At 32.3% G+C, this 15,404-nt stretch overlaps 1 pseudogene; it reads right to left on the bottom strand.

Moving 5' to 3' along the window:
* Positions 1 to 7,449: 7,449 nt before the first annotated feature.
* On the bottom strand, positions 7,450 to 11,032 carry LOC114074707 (annotated as a pseudogene).
* Between the last annotated feature and the right edge of the window lie 4,372 nt (positions 11,033 to 15,404).

Raw genomic sequence — 15,404 nt, 5'->3', positions numbered from 1 at the left:
CAGGCAGTAGAACAAGAAAACAGTCTGTTATCAGAATGCTTCCAGATTGCCTCATCTTGTAGTTGCTCTTGAAAGTTGATGTTAGTGCTCAACACTTTTGGAACTATTAATGGGGGCACCCACTGTCGTATCAGCGTTTCAATCCATCCTCCATTAATTAAGAAGTGCAAAACAATGGTATTATTAATACTAGTGAAATGATTATATGAGGAGCAAGAGGGCCATCTCCTAACCAATCATCTCACCAAAAAGAACTGCTGCCTGATTTGATTCTCCAATGAATATGTAATTCGACAATACCTTTATTTTTAATCATGAAATTCCAAACCAAGTATGGCCTAGTATCAAGTTTTTTTGCTACCGGATGGTCCCTTTTACAATATTTTGCCCTCAAAAATCGACCCCATAAGGTATGTTTTGTTCTGAAAACCCACGACTGGTGAAGTTTGAGGGAGGTGCACACATTTTCAATACATCTTATACCAATACCTCTCTCTTCTAGGGTAAGACACAATGTATCCCAAGATGCCCAATGATATTTTCTTTTTTCCTTATCCCAACCCTAAAAGAAGTCAGCAATGGCTCTCTTGATGTATCGGATAGTCGTTATAGAAGGAGAGGTAGTTAAAATAATATGGATAGGGATAGATTGAAGCACATGCTTGATCATAGTAGCTTTCCCACCAAAACTAAGAATTCTTGAATGCCATCCAATAATTTTCTTAGTGACCTTTGCCACTAAATCTAAGTAATAAATAATTCTTTGACCACCAATGTAAAAGGGGCACCCAAGATATGTAATGGGACTGCTTTTCTGAGTAAAGCAGTGATCTCTCCAATTACATTAATGACCTCAAAAGGTGAATTCGCAGGGAACATGAAATAACTCTTATCTTTATTTATGAGTTGATCAGAAACAGACTCATAATTGGCAAGAGTTTTCATAATCATATGAAGAGTATCTCTGGTGGTGGAGGAACATTAATGATGTCATACGCAAAGCTAAGATGATTGATTTAAGGACCTCTAATTTCCATTTGAAAATTTTTCTACCTCTGATGATGATGAAGCATGTTGAGCATTCGAGAGAGAACCTACGCCCTTAAAATAAATTAGGGACGGAGATAACGGATCACCTTGTTTGAGACCTCTGGTGTGGAGTGGAAAAAACCATGTCTGGACCCATTTATAATAACTGAATACTAGTTGTTGCTCATTATCCTCCACACTAGGTCAATAAACATCTCACCAGAACCCATTCTTTGCAAAACTAAACAAGTATATGACCATGACACTCTATCATATGCCTTAGCCATATCAAGTTTGATTACCACGTTGTCGCCTTCATTTGGTTGTTTGATACTATGAGTGATCTCTTGGGCTAACATAATGTTTTTTTGATATACTTCTTCCCTTAACAAATGCCGACTGATTCTCAGAAATGAACTGAGGCAGAATTGTTGCTAATTTGAAGCAAATAATCTTGGATTGTTGGAGAAATTGCTCAACCTGATGGGCCTGAATTCTGAAAATTTGTTAGGATGTTCAACCTTTGGAAGAAGGACAAGACAAGCATGTGAAAAAAATTTAGACATAATATTTCCACAGAAAAAATGTTATACAACCTTTTCATACATCTTCGTTGATAACATCCCAACATGATTGGTAGAATTTCCCTCCAAACCCATCCGGACCTGGAGCAGAATTTGGATTCATAGAGAAAACAACATGGGTTAGTTCCTCCATACTAGGTATTCGCTGAAGAGATTGATTCTGCTCATCTGTAACCATCCTAGGAATACAGTTAAGAGTCTGTGCATTGATTCTGTTTGTCCGGCCTGTGAAAATATTTTGGAAGTAAGCACAAGCTTCTTTGGCAATGTTTTCATCTCCTTGTACCCAAATATTATCATTTGTGCAAATCTTGTGGATAAACAACTTCCTCCTCCTTCCCCTCATAATAGAGTGAAAATATTTGTAATTGGTTTCCCCTTCTTTGAACCACTGAAGCTGAGTTTTTTGCTTAAGAATGGAAGCTTCCAATTTCATATACTTGATGTATTAAACATTAATAAGGTGGAGTTTGGCTCTATTTTCTTCTGAATTGTTTTGAATGACATTCTCCTCCGCATTTTTTTACTTGTTCTTCATAATTTGTAACCATGGAGAAGATGTTGCCATATTCCTTCTTAGACCAAGCACTCAAAGTAGAAGCCAACTTTTTTGTTTTCTGATGAAGTTTCCACATAGGATCACCACATACTTCCTCTTGCCATGAACTTTGAACAATATCTATGAATTTATAATTTTCAGTCCAGCAGTTCAAGAACTTAAAGTATTTGACTTTTTGGTCTATTCTCTCTTCCATTTCCATTAATAAGGGACAATGACCGAGCCTACAGCAGGAAGATGATAAATAGTAGTTTGTGGCATACATTCCAGCCATTTTCATTAATCATGACTCAATCCAATCTTTTCTCCACCCTTGATTCTGCAGATCTCTGATTGCACCAAGTGTAGTGTTGACCACTGTAACCAATATCCATAAGGCCACAAGCCTCAATGACATCAATAAATTCCAAGCTTTTATTCATATTATAGGGAATGCCTCCATGTTTTCCTTCTGTTGACGTTATAACATTAAAATCTCCAATCGTGCACCATGGGCTGTTCATATTGGAAAAGTGAAAAAGTTTGTCCCAAAGAAGTCTTCTTGGGTGTTCCTTGCACTAAGTATAAATAAGACAAAAAATAAACTTCTCTTTGTGCTCCACATGTTTGGCCCAACAAGTAATATGTTGATCATGTACTTCCAAAGTATCACACTCTATATCATTGGTCCAGAAGAGCCATATTTTTCCATTACTATTACAAAGAGAATTATCCATAGATAACAGAAGTTTGTATTTGTTGATATGAGAATTGACTACAAATGGTTCAAGAATAGCAATCATAGACAATTTATGCATTTTCTTGAGATTTTGGAGTCTTTCCAGACAACCTTGGGTGTTGATGCTCCTAGCATTCCAACATATTGTATTTATCATTAATAACCTTTACTCCTGGACCTGGTGTTGGGCCTGCTAACATTTGCATATGTGCTTGTTGTGACTGTGTTAAGGTTTTGCCTGACTTTCTTTCTTCCCCTTGGAGATAAACCTTATTGGTTTGTGACTTCTTGAATTTCAGTTTGGAACTCACTTTGGAATGTAGAACCAAATGCCTTGATCAAATGCGCACTAGTTTCATCCTTATCCTTTTCATCATCCTTTTCATTTAGAGATTGAGTATCCTCATCAAATTAATCTTCAGAATTCATCACATTATAGTCTGAGTTCCCTTGGTATTGTTTTTCGGACCTATTCTCCCCTTGAGTCTGATCAGTGTCTCCCTGAATACATGACTCTCTTTATTTCCTTCTTTTGATAGCTTCTCTTTTCTTTTTGCTAGGTCTTCCTTGTGATATGTTATTGTGTTTCTCAGCTGAATTTTTGTCACCCTAGTATTGGTATGTCTCTGTATGATTTGTAGCCTGATGATGTTGAGCAGTAACATTATTAGCATTACTACCACCAATTTCCTGAATCCCTGTTTTTTCCAGTAGTTGACCAGTATCATCACTATGCCTTCGACTGAAATTTTTCTGAAAATCATGATTGTTGGAACTTGAATTCTTGCTAGCTGGGGCTCTAGGGTATTGCCTATGGTCAGTGTTTTCAGTTTCTTGAAACCCCTTCCCCCATTTGGCTACATGTTCATGCAGATTAGTGGGCTTCTCCTGACACCCCCCATCCATACCTCCATTAACTTCAACAACCAACACAGCATTCATAGCTTTTTCAACAGAATTTATAGGGGGCTGGTGGGGTGTGGGGAGAGATAAGTCAATACATGTTCTCTTATTCTTACTAGAAGGTATTACTTGAGTTTTTTGTTGCTTCATATTTTTGTTTTGATTTGTTGATGGTGAAACATTATTTGTCTCTTGAGTTCTTTGTGGTTTAATGTCTTCACCTTTGTGTTTGGAGGTGTCCATCTCCTGAACCTGGACTATTTGTTCCTGCATATCTAAATCACTGTAAAATGTTATGAATAGTAATTGAAGAGTTGCATACCTGTTGTGCCTGTTGCGCCTGTTGCCTACTGCATATTGTCATTGGCTTCCTTATGTTGTGGTGAACGAGCTCTCCGTGCTGTTTTGGGGTTAGATTGCTCTGAATTTTTTGTTTGTTTTCTCCTTTGGGTCTGCCATTGTTCCTACCTTTCTGGTAATTCTTACTCATAATGTCTTTGTGTCTGATTTCTTGTCTCCTATTGTTTTCCAGTGTTGTGATTCCCCCTTTGATTTTGCCTTAAACTTTCTTCTGTTTTTTCTTCACCTTATTGTTGTTCACCTTTTGAATTGTTCTTTTTTCAGCTTCCAGTTCCATCCTCCTGTTAATATCTTCATCTCTTCTTTTGATAGTACAATCATAGTTCATATGCCCTTGGCGTTTACAATACATGTAATACTCTAGGATACCTTCATATTATACTTTAAGCCATCTCTCTTTGTTGGGGTCGGAATTCTTGAAACCCAACCATACATGTTCTGGTCTTTCCTTAGTGAGGTCGACTTGCACTTTCACCCTAATTGTGCTACCTCTGGTTCTTTCGGAAGAAGGTGAATCAAGATATAATACCTTCCCCAATGATTCCAAAATAGTCGTCAACAAAACTTTATTGTAGAAATGCCATGGTAAGCGTGGGATAATAATCCAAATAATAACTATGGGAGTTTCTTCTTCAGGAGTCAGTCTTGAATACGCATCAGTGCCCTTCGATAGACATCCTTAGATTAATCCACACAGTTTGACAGTCAAATTCACTGTCAAGATCTATGTATACATGCCTAGAATTAAAATGAGTGATCTTCACACTTTTAGTAATTTGAGTTTGAAGGGTGAAACTCTTTCTAACCAACTCCATCTTAGGCATGGTATTTGTGAATTTTCCCACAAGAGTATACTTACAACTTTCAGCTAATTTCACATAGCAATCCTCTTCATCTAGAAGCACTGCTGGATATTTCTGTCTAGTAGTGTGTATAGGATTATTCAACATAATAGGAATTTCGTTCTATGATTGATTATATCTCAAACGAGCCGCAAAAGATTGAACAACAGTATATGGGGCTGGTTCATTAATCTTGTCTGGTTTAGCACTATTGTGATTTTGTTCCTGTTGTTGGTTGTTAGGGGGTCTAGCATTGCCCTGGCCTGCATTGTTACCCTGGTTAGTAGTTCTATTTGTTTGGGAGTTAGGATCATACCTAGTATAATTGTTGGAGATCTTTGGGAAATTGTTTTGATATTCCATGCTTGCACGAATGGCTTGGTAAATAGAATTTGTTCCTCCCTGTTTATTGTTATCCTTAGGCTGCTCCTTGTGATTCTCTTCATTTTTTTGAGCTTGTTGTATGATTTTCCTGTGCGTTGTTTAATTTTCCTTGCCTTTTTCAGCATCCTTTCAAGCATTGTTTCCTTGCTGCAACTCCTGGCCTGGAAGCTGCTGATTCCGAGTAGGTTGCTCCTTCTTTGAGATTGTCTTTGCCCATGTTTCTCACATGTGTCTGTTTGATTTGGTATGGCCTGCAACTTGCCAGAAGTAACATTAAGTGTTAGATAAGATGATTTACCTGGAATGCCAAAGGAAAAATTAGACGATTGTGCACCATTCGTTGAGGTTGTTGCAGGCATCTTCATATTGTTCTGTTGGTATCCTGTTGATCAGTTACATTTTTTTCATGTGGTATCTTGTTTCCCTCTTGTGTTGTTACTACGCCAGCTGGGTGAGATACATCCACTTTAGTGTTTTGAGTTGCATTTCGATTAGAAGTGGACTTGTATCCTTCAGTTTCTTGTCTTTCCTCTTCCATTTTGATCGTGGATTCCATGTAGAGAAGTGAAGGACTGTTAGAATTGTTTCCCCCTTAAGATTGTTGGATAAGTCTGTTAAATGAATATCCACAGATTGCGAGTTAGTTCCAATCATCGCATTCCCATGGATTTCGGTGTTCTGAGTTGATAAATGAGGGTGTGATATAAAGTCAGGTTAGATTGTTAAATTGTGGGTTTTACAAATGAGTGTTGTTCTTTGGTGTAAATTAAGAAATGTTTTGATGAATTTTGTTGGGTTTATGAATCTAAATTAGTTTGAAAATAAATCATTCAATTTCGAATGGGTTATGCCATTAATTGAGCAAGAAAAACTTGTCAAAATAATTAATTTAGGGTGCATGGGGCCCAATCAGAACCCTAATAAATGTGGCCTATTACAACACACCAGCAGAATACCTAATCAACCCCTCAATAAATGGGGTGTGGCATGAAATTCCAGTAGAACGCTCAATCAGACCGTAGAAAATGGGGTTGGTGACAAGCTAGTAGGACACCCAATCAGACTCCCAGTAAAATGTTCCTTCTCTATTCTCTTTTCTTACTTATATTTTTGAACCGAGTTATTATTTTCTTCTTATTTTTTATCACAACTCCTCCATTTCTTTTACAATAGGAAACATGTGAAGAGCTTTTTAAAACTTTTTTTAAAAAAATAATGTAAAAGTAAAATATTTTATTTTAGTCGCCACTTGAAAGTTTATATTTTATATGTTTCAAGTCACCTGATAATTTCTAATTTAAAAGAAAATATTCTTTATTTTTTAGGCTACGAAACTAAAGATATAATAAGAAACTCTATTGATCGGGAAAGGTGTGAGACACCCCGAGTCCGCAGTTTTAGTACGGTCGTTTTACTAACTCTTGTTTAGCTAAAGTACTTTTTAGATAAAAAAGCAAATTTGTGGTAGTTATTAATTTCTTTTTAAAAAAATGTTTAGCCTAGTAGCGTAACCGCACACAAGCTTTTTATTTTAGAGAAATACACACAAGGATTGTAATTAAACACATGGTAATATTTAGAAAAGATTGATAATTAATGACTCAAATTTTATTTGATAACGTAAAAGAAATTAATGAATAAATGAACTTGGTAAAACATATAGATATGAAAATGATCTTTCCTTCTTTTTTTAATCACAAAAATTGCTAAATACATATTTTTTTCATTTTTAGAAGAAGACTTTCTACTCTCTATTTTTATGATTTTTTATTTTTTAATTTCCCCCCCTTCTCTTCTTTTTTTATTTTTTTTAGTTTAATTATCATAATGTGTTACTTAGTCAACAAATAAATCAATAATATAACACATTATCCCAATTACATAGATAACAAATGTATTGTTGATTCTAAATAGGATAAATTTTCTTGAGGTAGACTATTTGCTACCTCTAGAAAATCATCCTTTTAAGAGTTCACACTACATCAGAAAATTAAATCATAATTGTGAAAACTAAGATCTAACCAATACTTTAAAACTAACCAATTATGATAAAAAAAAACCACATATATGTTAGCAATCTTCCTTTGATGTACTAGTCTCACCATTAACAATGTTGTTCGAGGTATTAGTCTCACAATTGTCAGTTGTAGTAGTTTCACTATTGACGAAGTTGTTCGAGGTAGTAGTCTCACCATTGACAAAGTTGTTTGTGTCATATTGTGACTTGTAATTATCCACAATGTACTGATCAAATGCATAATATTGGTCACTTTTAGAATACTCACCATAATCATCTCCAACACCTTCGTTGTTCATGGTGTATTCATATTCGATTGAGTTTTGGTAGTTGTAGGTTCGGTCATCAAAGGCAAAGGGGCATCTACAGTACTATAATCATTGAAGTGATCAGATACATAATTTTTATAGTTAGATAAGAATGACATGTAAGAGTATTGAGGTAAGGTAGAAAGCCCAATGTGAACTTGAGGGTGCAATGTCATTGCATGATTGTAGTTGTTATTAAAGTTTGTGGGATCGTTTCTCATAGACACCTGACCTGTACAGTGGAAAAACATTGTTGCATGATTGTAGTTGTTATTGAAGTAGTTTGTGGGTTCGTTTCTAAGATTTGTACCTCATGTAACATAATTGCATGATTGTCGTCGTTATTGATGTTTATGAAGTCGTTTATGACAGAGTCTTTATGAACTTTATCAATAAATGGATCATCATCTTCCCTCTTTTTCTTTCTTCTGGTGGACCTAGTAATTACATCATTTTTATTGTAAAACTTACAGAAAACCCATTCATCTTCTTTTTTTGTTCTTGATTTTTCCCTTATTTTTTTAATCGGAAAAGGGCCTAAAATACCCTTGAAGTATTGAAAATGGTACAAAATTACCCTCCATCCACCTATTGGCTCCAAAATGCCCTTTTCATTCACCTATTGGCTCCAAAATACCCTTGTCATCCACCTTTGGGTTCAAAATTGACCACTTTTTTAATTGTTTTAAAATTAAACTCTTTAAATATTTTTTAAAATACTTGGCGTTCAACTATTGATTATAAATTTAATTTATTAATATAATTTTTAAACCAACCCACTACCCACTCATTACTAACTAAACCTCACTCAATTAATGATCCAATTATAATATCAAAATCGTCATAAACACTACTAAAACACGATCAAATTATAGATTCTTGAAAATGACATCCAAAATTATTCGAGTCCGAATCGAAACCCCAATTAAATTTAGGTTGAGCCGCTTATTTAGGAGGACACTTTCTTTCAAAATTGAATTAGAAATTTATGATTAAAGGTAAACAAGTAATACATCCCGAATTAATTCATGCACTTTTTTTAAATATAATTTTATAAATATTTATGATTTATTTAAAACCTTTAATATATTATTTTGAAAAAAATTTACCTATGAAGTAACATCACATAATTGAGACGTAAGAATAATTAAGATGAACATAGTCAGACTTTTAAGTTTATCGGTGATTTTTGTTTAGCCACTTGAATGTATGATAATTTACTTCTATAATTTTTAAAAACACTCAATTGACAGTAGCTTGCATTAATAATGTGACGGGTTTATTAAGAGGAATTTAATTAGTAATGGGTGGGTAATGGATTGATATATAAATTATACTAATAAGTTAAATTATAACAAATAGTTGAGCACCACGTATTTTAAAAAATATTTAAATAGTTTAAATATAAAACCGTTAAATAAGTGGTCAATTTTGAACCAAAAGGTGGATGACAAGGGTATTTTGGACCCAATAGGTGGGTGGAAAGGGTATATTGGAGCCAATAGGTGGATGGAGGATAATTTTGTACCATTTTCAATACTTTGAGGATATTTTAGGCCCTTTTCCGTTTTTTAATTAAAGAAGAATGAGGTTTAAATAGGTGGTCAATTTTAACATCCATTTTTTAAAAAAACTTAGCAGTCAATGTATGCATTAAACTCTTTACCTTTCAAGGTACTACCCAAGATGACCAATAATTTTTTTTATTTTTTTTTCAAGATAAGAATAATTAAAAGACTGCATTACCCTTTTATATGACTCATTTTTTTAATTAAATAATAGCTAAATGAACCTTTTGAAAATTTAAAATAGGTCCAAAATATAGACTCATTTGATCAAGACCCAAAAATCAAAACAAAATCAAAACAAAATCACTCCACTAACACAAAATTCAAACATCTAACTATTTTGAAGAACAAACACAAAAAACTAAGGCAGAAAAATAAAAATAAAAAATAAAAACAAAATTAAAAAAAAGAAGAAGATTGACATGAGTGGTTTACGGATTTGTGTAGAGAAGGGTGAAAGAAAAAAATGGTAAAATTTTTGGAGATTTTTCCGGCCAAGGGGTGGTGAACGTCCGACAGTGGTGGTTGCCGGCATGTGGTAGGTGGAAGCAAGGGGAAAATAAAATTTAAATAAATTTTTTTGATTGTTGAAGTTTTGTAGTTTTTGGTAGTGTCCCATAAGAACCCAGGGATCAATATAACATGAATGGTTGAGATTCAATCTTGACCATTTTTATAAAATCGGGTCAATATTGATTGGGTTATCAGAATTTCGTCTAAATCAACCCAACTCAATGAAAATTGTCATTTGGGACGATAAAAAAAATACAAACAAATACAAACAACCTAAAATATAAAAATATAAAACAAAAATACAAAAAAAGACCTTAAAATATATTGTAGGAGTAAAATAAAGACTTGTAAAATTAGGTGTTATATTATCAACTATCTAACTTCTATTAATCATTGAAGAATCTTATACATATTCTAATCACCATTCTTAAACTCACATTTTCAAAGTCAAAGTAAGTTAAGAGGGAAGTTCTTATTTTAAAAACACTTTAAGAGTTTTCAATGATGTTTATATAACTAAATGTATACTTATGTAGTTCTTGTTTAATAAACACTTAAAGAGTTTTCAATGATATTTATATAATTAAATGTATACTTATGTATCTATGTTGATTATTGAACTTGAAAGATAAGTTCACAAATACATTTTTTCAAGAATGTAAACATGTCTAATATTTGAAAAGTATTTTAATTAAGAAATTCATTCCCTGTAATGGGTGAATTGAGCATAATGTTATATCTATTATTTTGGAATTAGTATTGAGTATCGAGTTAGGTTAGAGTCTTTTATGATTCGGAAATCCCATAAAACAATGTAGCCAGCGTAGGATAGAATAACATTGACTCTTCATGCGACTCCTCATTGCCTCTGAGAAGACCAATTAGATAGATCATAGTTACAGTATCATCCTATACCCTGACAAAGTATAAGGTGACCCTAGCAACGTAAAGTGAAACATTATAGCATTACTAGGCTCATGGTAATGGTTGTCGGTTAGAGAAACTCCCCACAAGTAAAGTACATTATTTTCATTGCATATTATATTATAAAGCTTAAATGGTTTTTTTCACTTCATATATATGTATTAATTCAGATATGTTATTTCAGTCTTTCAAAGCCAGATTATTGTTTACTTTAACCTTTTCATGTACCAGTACATTCAATATGTGGACGTTATTCTACCTGGCATCTTTTCATGATGCAGATACATATATTTAGAATCATCAAGGCGGATCGCAGAGATCATTATCCACTAACAAACAACATTTGGTGAGGCCACTTTGCTTTCAGGCGACTCCAATTCATTTTAGTTAGTAGTGCTGTGGTGGGTCTTTCCCCGTCATCCATCTCACGTTGTTAGAGGCTCCGTACACAGATTGAGTAAATATTTTCCATTGTTTTCTCAAGATGTTCTGTTTAACTCATGGTTCATGTTAAGTATTTTGCAAATGACAGTATTTTAAAACTTTTTTTAAATGTTCAATTGTTCACCTATTTAAGCTCTCACATATTGTTTAATGTCATGTAGGTCATGTAACTATGTCAAGGGTTCGCTTGGAATCAAAATGATTCTCGAGTGCTAGTCGCGTATAGGATGTAGATTTGGGGCTGAAAAATTTTGTATAAGAGCAAAGAGTTCAGAGTCTTAGGTTGTCTATGAATTCGTGTGCGTAGAGTCTTAGTTATTGGTGTGAAGCGCGTCACATCTATTATTAGAAGGTTGCGACATTTAGGAAGTATCACACTTCTTTCATATTCTTTTCGTGCGATAGAGCTTAACTCTATGAATATTTCTTCTAACTCGTGCTTACGTATATCTTTCAGATCATACCTCCACATAGAACTGCTTGAGGACGTCTTACTAGAACGTATGTCAACCCTCAAGATCAAGGAATTCCAATGCACAAGAAGAGCAACCGCCTCATGGAGATGTCACAAATGTTGACTCAAGTGGTGACAGGTTGGTCGCCAATGAGCCAGACATCAAGAAAGACATCAGCTAATTTTTGTTCATCAAATTACTTTTAGTTATTTTTTATTTACTATATTGTTTTAGCTATTGGCATTTATTTAATTTTAATGTGTTATTTATATAGTTGGTTATCTTAATGGCTATAAAACATATTAATTCATTATTATTTTTGGAATTAAGAAATAAAAATTAGCTCACTGATTTTTTTTGTAATTAAGGAATGAAATTAGCTCACCAATGTATTGTTAATCTCTACATAACTAAATCATGAATGCCTAATACCTACATAACTAAATATAATTAAACTCTACACAACTAATACATGTATAACTAATACTTACGTAACTAATACTCATAACTCTATCCAACTACTAAACAATTTCTTAAACTTGGTATATTTTATTGAATGCACGTCTAAATCGCGAGAAGCCATAACTACCTCCTCAAACATGATTTTCGGAACTATTTACCCTCCTAAACTATGAGAGATATTTCAGTATCCTATCAATCATGAGTTTTTAAAACTATTTACCACATCACACAAAAAATTACTCCGTTCAAGTTTATATAATTCACTTTCCTTTTTAGTTAATTTCAAAAGAAAATTACAGATGTAAATTCAAAATTTCTATTTTTATCCCTAATGAAATGATTTAAGTCACACAAATATTTAGAAATTATTTTAGACCAAGCCACTCTTAAACTTCGTGCTAAGCCAAGTCAAACCATATCAAATAACTAGGAATATTTTTTCTGGAATTAGCTATAAAGAAAAACATATCGTATTAATTAGACCAAGTAGGGTATTGTCACATGTGAGATATTAGGAGGTTTTAACCAAACTAAGCCATTATATAAAGTCATTTACCAAAATAATATGTTTTTCTAAAATTTTACAAAACTAGTATAAACGTATTCCACAGTAACGTCTTAGGATATATTTTATTTTTTAAAAGTTGATGGCGTCAGATTGATATACGTTACTCAAAGTAACGTTTTACTCCTAAAACGTTACTCAAACGTTTTAGGAGTAAAACGTTACTGAAAATAACGTTTTAGGAGTAAAACGTTACTTACAGTAACGTATATCAACCTAATGCTGTTAGTTTTTTTAAAAAAATATATATCCTAAAACGTTACCGTGAAATACGTTTATACTAGTTTTGTAAAATTTTAGAAAAATGTAATTAAGATTTCTCATAGTTTATGATAATAAATAATTTTAAAAACTCAGGTTTTCTAGTATAACTAAACTTTTCATAATTTATGTGCCTTTAATAAATATATCAGGTTTAAAGGGCTATTAAAAAAATTCAGGTTTTACAGTATAACTAAAACTTTTCATAATTTATGTGCATTTAATAAATATCAGGTTTAAAAGGCTATTAATAAAATTTCAGGTTTGATAGTATAACTAAAACTTTTCATAATTTATGTGCATTTAATAAATATATCAGGTTTAAAGGGCTATCAAATTATTAACTCTAAAGATAAAATGAAATTGGAGTATACGTAAGATAGAGATTATGAGAGAGAATATTAATAATAATAATTGAACTATTCATAGTTGGAGGTTTCAAGCTGGTGGGAATTAAAAAACTTAAATAATAAAACACTCAGGATTAAATAATTAAACACGTGAAATCATGCAGTGCATCATCAGAATAACAATGATAATAGATGATTAAAAAATTTATTTTTTAAATACTATTTGTGTAATTTGATTCTTTAAGAGTTGTCTCTACTCTCTTGGATCAGGTGATGTCGAATGATAAAAATAAATGGATAAAATGAAAAGCAAGAAAGAGAATGATTTATTCAGAATTACTACTAAATAATAAGAAGGTACTTTTGGATAATCCACAAAGAACAACTTTTTTTTTTTTCATTTTCAAACAAATTATACTATGCTTTAAAAATATTCTATGTAGGGATAGTACTAATCCAACTGTATTTTTAAAAAATTAATTAAATTTCTAAGATTTGGTAGAGAAAGAAAATCTTTTGACTCAAGTCTGCATAAAACCATTCACTTTCAATGGTTATAACAAAATCAACATTGATTGAAAAATCCAAAAGGGATATGATTAAAATTGACAAAGTGGGCATACAAATTAGCTCATATAGCAACTTCGCATATAAATTGTTCGTCCTTAAACAACTTTTTGAAAAAAAGATAAATTTATTTTTGAACTATCGTAAATAGTATGCAAATATTCTTCATCAGTTTAAGAGACATTAATGGTGCTCCTGTCGTTCAAAGTTAGAGTATATATGTCCTTCATTCTAGCGGAAGACTAAATAGGGATATGTGGTGCAATCTTTTCCGTCAATCCGATATTTAATAAATGTCGGGTCGATTGATAAGATTATGACACATGTATGTCCTTTAGTATAAAGAGTATATATGCTCTAGTTATTGAACGAGAGATGTACCAATGTCCCAAAATATGACGGATGGTATCTACATTCTATTTATGATATATTTATAATAATTTGGAGTATACTTTTCTCCTTTCCGAACAACTTATTATCATAGCTCCTTAAAGAATACCATGACATACAATCTATATAAGTATTACTCTTGATTATTATGCAAGATATATTTTTCAAATAAAAATTTTGATCTCTTAATTACAAGAACATACACAATCTTATCAAGTTAAAACTTATACAGTCTGTAAAAGAAAATTTGTAACATTATCTACTTGTAGAAAACAAGTGCCTTCACATGAAAAAACAGTCACATACTCCATTTATAAATCAAATTTAATTTAAGGACTCATCAACAAAGCACAACTTTTGCACTCACAAATGAATTCACATGTATGTTCAAAGAATCATAGATTTGTCCATTATGTAGATCTCCACTTATTTAAGTCTTGATTAGATAGAATCAGGTAGAACTTTGATGGATTGTAACCTTGGCTAAGGGACAAGTAGAAAAACTATTTAATAGTGACTTACACTTTCCTAAGCGCACATATTATTTTAGATTTTATCACCTATTATTTTACTCCCTTTATTTTCATCAATATTTTTCAATCCTTTATTCATCAACTATTTTCACTAGTATTTCTCATCTCATGAAGAATGCATTCTAATTCATTTATAGAAAGCATTTTGCTTTCTAATTTATTTTCACTAGTATTTTTCATCTCATCAAGAATGCATTCCAATATATAAAGCATTTTGCGTTCTACTTTTTGCATGTCACATTTTTTTTCAAAGAGGGACTTTTTCATCGTAACAGAGTACAGACCTTTCTCTTTGTACTTAAAAAAAGTCAAACTCATTTACTTTCTTATCTATATTTAGAAGCCTAGACTCCAATCTATCGCACTTCAAAATAATTATTATATTAGTCAACTTTTATACTTGACCCTTTCCTTTCTTCACATTTTACAACTTTATCACACGTCTTTGCTACCATACTTTGAAAAGTAGGGTGCAAAAAATAGGAATTCAATAGAAGGATCAAGGTAAAGCTACAACTACCAAATGAAAGATTACAAACTCAAAAGAATATATAACTAGTGGTATTAGATTTGAAAAGAGTAAATTTCATAAAACATATTAAAGAAGATCTATTATCATCTTCTTATTAAAATAACACTTTTTATTCCACTTCAATAATATGTTAATC

Source organism: Solanum pennellii, chromosome 11 (genome assembly GCF_001406875.1).
Source record: "Solanum pennellii chromosome 11, SPENNV200".
NCBI lineage: Eukaryota > Viridiplantae > Streptophyta > Magnoliopsida > Solanales > Solanaceae > Solanum > Solanum pennellii.
The sequence above is the reverse complement of the archived record's forward strand: the minus strand, read 5'-3'. Positions and strand labels throughout refer to the sequence as shown.